This window comes from Acanthochromis polyacanthus, chromosome 17 (assembly GCF_021347895.1).
Source record: "Acanthochromis polyacanthus isolate Apoly-LR-REF ecotype Palm Island chromosome 17, KAUST_Apoly_ChrSc, whole genome shotgun sequence".
NCBI classification, from domain to species: Eukaryota; Metazoa; Chordata; class Actinopteri; family Pomacentridae; genus Acanthochromis; species Acanthochromis polyacanthus.
Window position 1 is genome coordinate 20705612 of NC_067129.1, and position 12238 is coordinate 20717849.

The window sequence follows — 12238 nt, forward strand, 5'->3', positions numbered from 1 at the left end:
GATGATCCCCTCATTACCCTCCTCTAGCACCACCAGGAGGATAGCATTTGTGGTTAGAAGTGACCATTTCATTTGGTGCACACATTCATGCCCCCTCAGAGAGAACAAAATCCCAAACTTCGCTTAACCATAAGCCTGTCTTTCCACATAGAGTCATCACAAGCTACAGGTTTAGTAAGATTATGACCAAATACATGCAAACTGATGCATGATGATATTTATTTTAGATCACCATTAATAACTTAGAGGGATCATTTATATCATGCCATAAATTCTAATTATATATACACTCAAACAGCATTTCACTAGTAACACGTGTGCAGTGTAGTTAAAGCTGCTGTCCGGAGTTTGAATCGCAGCGTCTCCCAAAACACTGGTGGTCCCTCCCTCCGTCCCTCTGATTTCGCCCCTTTATTTGTGCACGCGCACAGTACATGAGAGGAGTGCCCGGAGTGCTGCAGTATCTTGCCTGTTTTGCTGTTTTCCCCTCTTCTACATTTAGTACATTTAGTAAATAATAAAGGAATTACGTTAGAATTCTGTATTGAGTCTAACTTGTCCTAATACCAAAATAACATGAATCTGCTAGGACGAACGAGTAAAGTTTCAATATGTGATTACACTCGTGTATCCCTCTCGATGACGTTGTTTATCAAACTTAGTGCATTTACGCGTGTATATGTGTTACATTGTTTATTTATTTCTATCTAGAGTTCAGAATTGCATGACTCCTCTGACGAAGAGTATGTCCCAGACGCCCCAACATCTTCCTCCAGAGGCCGGGCATCTAAACGAAGCCGTCAGGCGGGCTATGGAGGCCGTGGTCGGGGAGCGACGCGAGCACCCCGAGCCAAAAAACGTCCTGCAGTCTCTTGGCCTGACAAGCCGTGGGATTGGTAACTTTTCTGGAAGTTGCTGATCCCTGATGCTCTCTCCTCCACAAGCAAAACAAATGTGCGCGCGGTTGCGTAGTGCATAGCTCGCCCACCTCTGCATGGGCTTGCTTGCTGTGCGCGTAACCGTTGATTGACAGCATGACAAAGCTGAAGCTCGAACTTGATTGGTCGGCAGCGACCGGCGCTTTTTGGAATAACATGGGGGTCTATGAGAGGAAGGCGGAGCTCAGGAATAAATTTTCATATCGCGTTATACTAACTTTATATTATAGTATCGAACTAGACTAACACATTTAAGCTTTGTTAAAAAATGATACATAAATTGAAAACAAACGGAAACTCCGGACAGCAGCTTTAAGTCAGTTTCACCATGAAGCCGTGAAATTTGGTAAGGAGACAGCATTTGTCCTGTTTTTGTGTTGCTCCTCGGCGACCCTCGACAGCCAGTTGTAATGTTTTTTGAGCGCCATACACACACCATACTATGACGTTTTTACAGTGAAGGTTCTACTATGGAACCAGTTTGACATGTTCAGGCATTCTATTTGTGAAGACTCAGAGATTTCAGGTATCAGAAGGTGGTTTTCAACTTTCTTTGTTAATTTTCTGCTTCAACTTTAAACTAAATTTACTTCACTAAGCCAGCCCTCTGGACTTCCAGTAAGCTGTGTTCCTATTGGCTGTCCAGGTGGCTGCTTGGTGTCATCAGGAACACCTGAGCAGCTCACTGTCTTCCTGCTTTATGTCTGCAGTCAAACATTTCCTCTGTTTCTCTTCACTGAACAGGGTTTGTTTTGTTGCTTTAGTTTGTTCTTTAGGTGTTGGCTTGCAGTTTCCAGCAGGGAAATTATCTTTAATGTGTTTCTTGGTGTGTTTTAGTTCTTTGTACTGGATAGTTGTCTTGATAAGTGTGGTTCTTTAGCCACAGTTAGCACATGGTGCTGATGTGTGCAGTGATTAGTGGATTTGGTGCAGCTGAGTTGTGTCTTTATCTTGGCTGTAGTGAGTCTTTAGAGGTTTTTGGTCAGACACATTCTGTATTCTTGTTTGTGAATCATCGTTGGTTGTCCAGAAGGTAAGAGTTCCTGTCCTAAATCTGTTTAAAGAGGTTCCCTGGTAGGCTGCAGGAGACTTAAGCGTTTGGGTTGTGCTAGTTTGATTTTTGTATGGTTTCAATTCGACGACTATCTTGAGGCCCCTCCATGTGGTTTAGTGAGGTTTTCTGGAACAGTTCTACAAAGCAACCTGCAGCCGAAGAGACTTCGAGAGTTTTTAGGAAGTTCTGTAGACCAGACTTTAGAGCAGCACAAACATTTGTTTGAGCAGGAGAAGGTGAGCTTCAGAGTAGAAATGAGAAGGAAACCTTCTTGACTTGTGTGGTGAGGTCCTGTACCAAGAGTTTGAGCAGGTTGTGAAGAGTCTGTAGTTCTTTGGTCTGAAAGCACCAGAAGAGTCGACTCATTAAAGGAGAAAACAGGAGATATTGTTGGTTCTTCTGTCGCTCTGCAGTTTCCTTAGACTGAATATCAAGTTTGTATTTTAAATGATTAACTGTATGAGCCCAAGAAGACTTCAATAAACTCTCTCCATCCCCTGGACTCAACATATTTTATTACCATGTTAAATCTTTTTTTTTTAAATGTTTTTGAGTTTTAATAATAGTTTTGGCATAGTTTTTTCTCTGTTTGTTTAGTTTTGTCATCTGTGTGAGAGGTGTTATTCAAAGTTGAATTGATAAACTCAATAATTGACTAACTCATGATTGTGACAACAGAAGTATTTTCATTGTGATTTAAGGGTTTGTTTCATTTTTAAGGTTGGGGTTAGAATCTTGACAAAATATTAAAGAAATAAACTACATTTAAAAAGCCATTAAATCAAAGGAAAAAAACATTTCAGGTGCAAAGTCAGGTGACACAATTTAAAACTTTCCCAGGTTATAGCTTTCACTTCTGTTTATTCTTTACAAACTCGGGTGTGATTTTCAGTGTGCTTAGGTTGTTATCATCTCCTGAATCTCCTCTTCTGTGAAGCTTCTGCAAACTGGGAGTCTTGTCCACCTGTATTTTGGTGTATCCACAGACATTCATGGTTCCATTTATAAATATCTCCTCCCCAACACCTTTTACACTCATGCAGCCCCATATGATCACACTCCCACCTCCGTGTCTTACTGTCAGGACTATGTATTCACTATATCATCATGACTAGGTTCACATCAAATATGCTGGACCCATTTGAACTAAACAAATTCATTTTGGTCTAATATGACCAAAGAGTGTGCTCTCAATATTTATCAGACTTCTTTCCATGTTCTTTAGGAAGGGTTTATCTTGCAGTTTTGTGCTGAAGAGCAAGCAAGGGTATTCCTTTGGATGCCATCCATAGAAGCTGATTTTATGTCCTGTCAGTCATAATGGTTGAGCTGTCACTGAAACTGATTTCCACTGATAACCTTTGTACTGAGTCTGAAGCAACCACGTTTTAATTGTTCATACAAGAAAATGCACTATTTATCAACTTAGAAATGCAATTATTGAGAAGTCATTGAACTCTGAGTGAGATTTAAATGGTATTGCACAAGACTGTACTCACTTCTCTTGTATACTGTACATGTAATACTGAGTGTTGATGAGTGCAGTGATTATGTATTTTACTACACACTAATTTACCACCTTTTGTATTCATATGAAGTCCAGCAAAGGACACATTACTTCTCACAGATAATTACAGCAAAGCAACTGAACCAAGTGCCAAGTTGGTGAACTTTGAGCAATACATCACTGTCATAATTACTAAAATGAATAATTACTCTAACTTTCTTGAGAAAGAAGCCAAATGTTTCGAACACCATCTGTGGTGGCTGTGCAGAGCATACATTTGTTTAGAACTTTTCAGTAACTCCTCTGGGGGGAGAGGTCACTTTGAAGCACTTTAAAAGTCAGAAAGTAGGAATGTGGGGATTGAATAATGTTAAGCTGCAGTTTAGCATTAATGATGATTTATGCCTGAAACTTAGCTGAAGTGACACCTCTCAGCTTTCTACTGACCTTGTTTTTGTCTTTCCATTCATAGTGCAGGTACATCTCTCCCATGCAGCAGGGTACCTTAACCTTTTACTCATGCTGGTGGGGTGCTGAGGGGAATTTAGAGTAAAAGGCGAAAGGATTTCCACTCAATCAGGAGGGTTTGTGTCCTCTCTTTCTTTTCTTTATCAGACTGAAATGCTACATCAAAGTGACCAAAACAGAACTGATATCCAGCTCGCAGAGGGAAGAGCGTACAGCTCAGTGCTCATCCAGGCATGTTATCATAAAGGATTATATGACTAGTCCAGCTGGGAGGCGACACTCGAATCTACAACACTAGGATCTAGTCAGTATCTGAAGGTTTTATGAGTTGTTTTTTTTCATATGGTTCATCCCTCATAGCTCCTTCTGATTTATAGCTACAGCATAAAAGAAACAATAAAAAGAAAGGTTGAATACTTGGGGATAGGTGCAACAAATAACACAGCAGGATCCAAACCGTCAGTCTTAAACTTGACTCTGCTGGTGTTCCTGTAGTTTACATCATGGCTCGTATATTTAAGGGGAAGCAAGTCAAGCTAAAATAAATGTCACCATGTCCCTCTTCAGAGCTGATTTAGGTAGTAACTGGTCCTGATGAGAGGATTGAAGGTCAGATCAGTCTGAATCAGTGGTCTCATTTATCAAGCCAGGCATAGAAAGAGTTCTAAATCTGTGCATAGAAACTGGTATTATCGTATGTGTGCACAGAGTATGCACAGCTGTGTGCTGTCAGCAGTGATATACCCCAAATATTCTATATGGCTGTGCCTGTGCTTGACCAGCCTCATTTACATAAGCATTCACCCCAAGTCAGACATGTTTGTGGAGTTGAATGGCCTTTATGCACCAAGCTGGCCTCTGCAGAATGAGAGCAACTTGCAGGCACAGCTGAAATAAGACTGACCACAGCAATCTACTGACCAAATGCTCATCACTCTCAGTCTCTGCAGCTCCTAAAAATGCATGCTTCATTTGTGAAATTACTCTGTCTGCTGGTTTCTGACTTTACTTCATTCATATTACTTGTATTTGATAAGAACTATGTTGATTTCAACAGCCACCGTGATGTCACTAAGTGTGTGATTTGCTCACCTAATTGTAATTACACTCAACAAAAATAAACTCAACACTTTTGCTTATGCTCCATTTTTTATGAGATGAACTCAAAGATCTAAAACTTTTTCCACATACACAATATCACCATTTCTCTCAAATATTGTTCACAAATCTGTCTAAATCTGTGACAGTGAGCTCTTCTCCTTTGCTGAGATAATCCATCCCACCTCACAGGTGTGCCATATCAAGATGCTGATTAGACACCATGATTAGTGCACAGGTGTGCCTTAGACTGCCCACAATAAAAGGACACTCTGAAAGGGGCAGTTTCATGACACAGCACAATGCCACAGATGTGGCAAGATTTGAGGGAGCGTGCAATTGGCATGCTGACAGCAGGAATGTCAACCAGAGCTGTTGCTCGTGTATTGAATGTTCATTTCTCTACTATAAGCCATCTCCAAAGGCGTTTTAGAGAATATGGCAATACATCCAACCAGCCTCACAACCGCAGACCACGTTTAACCACACCAGCCCAGGACCTCCACATCCAGCATGTTCACCTCCAAGATCGTCTGAGACCAGCCACTCGGACAGTTGCTGAAACAATTGGTTTGCATAAGCAAAGAATTTCTGCACAAACTGTCAGAAACCGTCTCAGGGAAGCTCATCTGCATGCTGGTAGTCCTCATCGGAGTCTCGACCTGACTCCAGTTCGTCGTCGTAACCGACTTGAGTGGGCAAATGCTCACATTGGATTGCGTCTGGCACGTTGGAGAGGTGTTCTCTTCACGGATGAATCCCGGTTTACACTGTTCAGGGCAGATGGCAGACAGCGTGTGTGGCGTCGTGTGAGTGAGCGGTTTTCTGATGTCAATGTTGTGGACTGAGTGGCCCATGGTGGCGGTGGGGTTATGGTATGGGCAGGCATCTGTTATGGACGAAGAACACAGGTGCATTTTATTGATGGCATTCTGAATGCACAGAGATACTGTGACGAGATCCTGAGGCCCATTGCTGTGCCGTACATCCAAGAGCATCACCTCGTGTTGCAGCAGGATAATGCACAGCCCCATGTTGCAAAGATCTGTACACAATTCTTGGAAGCTGAAAACGTCCCAGTTCTTGCATGGCCAGCATACCGGTACTCACTGGACATGTCACCCATTGAGCATGTTTGGGATGCTCTAGATCGGCGTATACGACAGCGTGTACCAGTTCCCGCCAATATGCAGCAACTTCGCACAGCCATTGAAGAGGAGTGGACCGCCCCAATAAAACAAAACTGCACCTTTCAGAGTGTCCTTTTATTGTGGGCAGTCTAAGGCACACCTGTGCACTAATCATGGTGTCTAATCAGCATCTTGATATGGCACACCTGTGAGGTGGGATGGATTATCTCAGCAAAGGAGAAGTGCTCACTATCACAGATTTAGACAGATTTGTGAACAATATTTGAGAGAAATGGTGATATTGTGTATGTGGAAAAAGTTTTAGATCTTTGAGTTCATCTCATAAAAAATGGGAGAAAAAACAAAAGTGTTGCGTTTATATTTTTGTTGAGTGTAATTGTCAAGTTCATGGCTAAAATGTTTAATTGTGAAAATTTTATTTCATGGTTAAAATGTTTAATTGTAATCCTGCTTGTTTTTTTGACCTGTGACCTTTCATCTGTGAATGAGGAAGTGACGTACATGCAGAAAAGGGAAAAAAACGCGGACTGCAGGAGAGGGAGGCACGTTTTCCATAGGAGCTAATGCTGGAGGTTTATGCTCATATTACTAAGTTTGTATGCACGTTTTTGTACTATAGATTGTAAGTAAGATAGTTTATGAAAGAACATGGAATGAACCTGCTTGGTTAGCGACAGATAATTTCTTTAAGTTTTGTTACTTATCCTTTCCTTAGCTACGTGAGTGGCTAAGCTAATTAGCGTTACAGTCGGACTGTGGCTTTCAGCCAGCTAACGCAGCTAGCCACGTAGCCCATCTTGGATCGTTGCCGACCTGGAGACGGTGAGAGGGATACCAGAGAGCGCTCTGAGTGACCGGAAAAGCTCAGAGTTCCTCTGGCAACGTGGGAAAATAAGACGAGAGCTCTGCTGAGGTTTGCCATGTGTTGTCATCATCTGCTTAGGACTGAGGCTGAAGGACTGGTAGGAGTCGCTGGACAAAGGTATTACTGTGTTTATTACTCCGCCAAGGAATGTGGCAAAGTGAATCTGTCTGTCCGTGTGCAATATTATTACTAAAAAAACGGAACAACGTATTTGGATGGAATTTTCAGGGGAGGTCAAAATGACACAAGGACCAAGCGATTAGATTTTGGCAGTGATGAGGCTTATAGTCTGGATCCATGGATTTGTTAAGGATTTTCTATTGCGAGATAGGGGCAGGCACTGCCTCAGTGTAACCATGACAGCAAGTGAACTACATCAGCTGCCTACTGATGATCTCATCAGAGTTGTCCCTCAGAAATGATACAAGAAACAATCAATTAAATTGTGGGGCGTGTTTCTGAGTTTTCGGCAGTCTTCTTCATGTTAAGAAACGGCTTCTTAGATAAGTACTTCCTGTACCTCGGGAATGTTGCCAAAAATAAAAGCCCGCAACAGTAAAAAAAAAAAAAAAGTAACGCCTTTAAAACAAAAGCATAGTGGGAATGTTAATTTTAATATTATCAAATCAAAGCCTTGAAAAAAGTGACGAACTGATCAACAGACCTTTATAGGAGTAAATTACACGTATGTAGGTCACGTGATTCAGTATCCGTACATAATGTACACATGCAGAACACGCGGCTATGCTCAGCGCAAGGTCATTTTTTTGTGGGTACATCTGTAGTAAATGGCCACATTCTATAGTGCTGTGATTTCTGATCATCAGTAATAACAATAATAATAAAATACTGAAGTTCTACAAAAATATGCTGCATATCTGACAATGCCATATGGCTGGATGAACAGACTTGGCGGAGTACTGTGCTTCTCTGAGTGCTTTTCTTGTTTTTGTTTTGCTCACTATTGAGTGAACGACTGCCGAGTTTACTTTGTGGAATCCCGGGCAACAAACCAGGCCTGCACCTTGTTTTTTTTGTTTTGTTTTTTAAGTTAAATTGCTGGCTTAGAGACTAGGTAAGTGAACATTTCAAGAAAAGTAAAGACTGTTAACCTGATTATTTCATTTTTTAAAAAATTATTTTGAAGTTGGGTTACTTTTAAACTTTGACTTGTGATTGTGTTTGTTTGTTTATGCACATTTCCCACAAATTTGGGGTTTACTTAAAGTGGGATTATTTTAGTTTGTCTATTTCTGGTACGGTTATTTATTTACACTACTTTATTCTTCTTATTGTAATGAATAATTTAGCTTGGTGCTGTATAGAGTCAAGAAAGACTTATAATGCGAGAGTATATATGTTAAAAGAACGCAGGGCCATTTCCTATATAAAATAGGGATAGGTGGGCTACACTGAACTAATGGGTCAAGAAGAATTACATTGCTAGTTGTCATATCTTTTCCCCTGTTTATGTTTCCTTTGACTTGTGGGAAAAGTTAGATAGAAAACAAATGATCAAATGGAAATGACAATTAAATGAGTGCACTGATACTCTAGGTAAATGAAGCAGCAAAATAAAGTGTTAGGATAAACCTGATATTTCGTAAGTGTTGGGTTTAAATTGTAGACGAGTTATGTAGTGTATTGCTGCTATATAAATGACACTGATTGTTAATGAATTGAAATATAGTCCAAATGTACAAAAGGGCTGAAGAAGAGGAAATAACATGTTTGATTTCTAACATTATCTAAATGTTTCTAAAGTTGCATATGAAAGCTGTGACAGTGATTGAAGAGATGCTTTTTCTCTCGGTTTTGTTTTTAGCACTTTATCTGTTACACAGTTGAGCTGACAGTCTTTAACCTGATAGCCCCTTTTATCTCTACTTTGAAAAGCAGTAGGCCTACAGCTTGTTATGTGCAAAATGTGTAATTTCCGTCCCTGAGTTGCCTGGTTATGAAACTTGTCTGCCAGTGTCCTCAATGTTTCATAACTCACTAAGAGTAGAGAGTCTGCAGATGAGGACAGCAACACGTATCCATCTGGACTGTGTGGGGGTTTGTTAAGGACTAAGGTCAACAGGCTATTTTGGTAACACAATGTACCAGGCATGATCACAGCGTGGCACTGTCAGGACCTCTGTACCAGCGTTCTGACTGCACAAAGGACAGGCTCTGAAGTGTTTAAAAACCGTATAAGTTTTTGCTGTGCTCATTGATTGAAATCATGTTCTCCTCCAAACCAGGCGTGTGGCAGAAGTCAATGCCACATCAGTATTCAGATGTTTTACTTCAGAATAGCAAAACTACACTGATGCCTAATTTCAAATGTTACTTGAAAGCACCATGTACCTAAAATATAAACAGTAAACATAATCTACATGCTGCCTTCCACCCGTTCAGAGTGTTATATTAATGTTATATGCATATCCCTGCTAGATTCATGTTGGATTACAAAGTGCAAAATTAAATCAAGTCTCAAAGAGTGTGCAATGGACTTAAGAATATAATTACATGTAATTAGTCACTTCCCATCCCTGAGTGCAGGATTTTTGGACGTTTGTTTTCAGGTTTTTAGTGGTCGGTGCACTTGCAGCCTTTTTCGAATGTAACAAAAACCTCCTCCCTCATCTTTATCCTCCCTTCGTGACTAAACTGAAGCCTCACTGATATTGACATTGCGTGTCCTTTGAGATTCCTCATGAGCTGTCAGAACTGGCTCATCTCACTGTCTGTGCTGCTCAAGTAACAAGCTTGACTCCTGTCCATGTGACAGAAGGGAGAGGAACAGCATCTGCAGTCTGGCTACATTTCCTTCTCTCTGCTCTCTTCCAGTGGAACTTAATCCTTGTAGTAAAATAAATATTCTCTTTTTCACGTATTTAGTCACTTTTATGTTTACAAATCAACAGGAAAAACAACCAATAAAGAAACACATCTGACTTCACATACTGTTGAAGCAGATGGTGCTGCATGTCTTAATTTCACCCAGACTAGCTGTCAGTCCACTCACTGTTTATGACAGACACCTGACTGTGAGGCCTTATGGCACTGCTTCACTAATTAAGCTTAGTTTCAAACTCACTCAGTCCTCTGGGAATAACAACTGTTAAACGCAATCAACATGATGAGCTTTGCCAAGCAGCCTGCAGTGAACTACTTTCGGCTTTAGCAGCTTTCTTTTCACCACTGCATACATTCTCTGTTCAGTGATCACATGTGACTGACATTTAATTATTTTTAACCGGACAAATGTAATCCATCTGCAGCAACACAAGTCTGCATTCACTGTTGGCGGACAAGAGAACAGACTAAAGTATTTTTAGAGAACATGTAACTAAACAGTAGCACACTTTCCACAGCACCAGTGTGTTTCAGAATGACTTGTGTTTCCAACTACTTGACGAATCCAAGTCTAATATTCACTCTCCTTCAGCACTGTTTTTGGTTTCTACCAACTCCTGACACAGCTATGTGGTTGGTTGACTGCTGAGTGCTTTACTATGGTCACCAGTTAGTTTTAACCTCTTTATATTTTTATTATTGGAACTCATTTTGACTAAAAAAAGAATAAAAGCTGGGAAGCCTTTTCTTTGTTTCACCCTTATGGTGAACAACATGTATGTGCCCCTATAGACTACAGAAAAGGTATAGCTTTGCATTCCTATTAAGGAAAAGCTGCTGCTGCTGTTGAAGCTGTAGTGGTATATTAGATGATATGAGTATCTTAAAATATCTTAGTCATTTGCACCATCTGTATAAAATACAAAAAGCAGAAATAAAATAAATAGTTTTTATTCTCTCTGTGTCGCCTGTTACCACATGCCCCATGACCCAGTACTGGTCTGTGGCCTGGTGGTTGGGGACCACTGCTCTATAGAGCTGAGAAAAACCACACACTCCGGAGGGTACATCAGTCTGCGTTAATCCTTTGACATGCATGTAGTCGTGCCATCTACTGCTTTTATAAAATACTAATTAGAACTGTTTCAATGCCCCTTCAAGTAGAATCTGTATGTGGCTGCAGCACCTTACAAAGGGTACTGATGGCATTTTTCTGTTTGCAGTAAAAGCTACGAGGAGCAAGGTGTGATGTATATGTGATAGTATCGTTATCACAGAAGTTCCGTTTTCAAATTGCATCAAGCTATTATCCACTTATGTGGTGAACATTTGCATAGACTAATGATCAGTTGTCATTAGAATGAGAGGTTGGTGTCAGGTTATATTTGGTAGTTTTGTCACATGAGCAGCATTGAGAACATGAAAGTATTCAGGGTTGGAGATTGAGACACCTAATGACATTAAAACCACTTCTTTCTAAAAACCACCGTTTAAGCCTTTAGCTGGCCTGAACAAGAAGCAGCACCACAAACACATTCTTACACTTATCCCTTTACTTGTTAGGTAGATAGTAATTCTGTCGTTTGCACTGAAAAACAGATCTGTACTGCCTCAGATCTGCATTCTTTCTGTGATGTATTTGATAGGTGTGGATGAGCTTATCTACTGTGCAGACAGGGAAGAGGTCCAGCTTCTAGAAAGCATCAGCAGCTCAGGGGATGTTATGGTGATCTAGCACGGTTGAGAACCAGCTGATAAATGCAGGGACTGGATTTTGGTGCAAGATTTACTTTTATTTGTGATATAAGGAGGTGTTCAACCTTGTGGCTTGTTGTTGGAATCAGTGGTTTGTTGTGTACCTGCAGCAGTGGGTGAGCATAATACCTCTCTGCAATGAATCACGCCTTTGTGAAATTTAAATTTTCCGCTGACAGAGAGGTGCTGATTTACCTCTATGGTAAACTGTAATCACTGAGTTTATTATGTTCTCCAGGAATTCATTATATTCAAATGTCCTTGATATCTACTGCAATGACATTAGATACTAGGAAACAGTGTTTACCAAAAGACAAACCTCTAAGCTTCAAAAGGGTAGATATTATTGGCAGAGTGCTGCACAGAATAGAATTATTTTGTAAGCGTGTTCATGACAGTGACAGATGTCTATGCTGCAGCATCTTTGTTCTCTTTTTTTGTTATTAGATGACCACTATACCATACAACTGACTGCTAACATTTTATTCCTGGATTTTATTTGTAGCTCTGCAGTTCAAACATCCATACTGACTTATAGCACAGAGCAACTCATTTTGT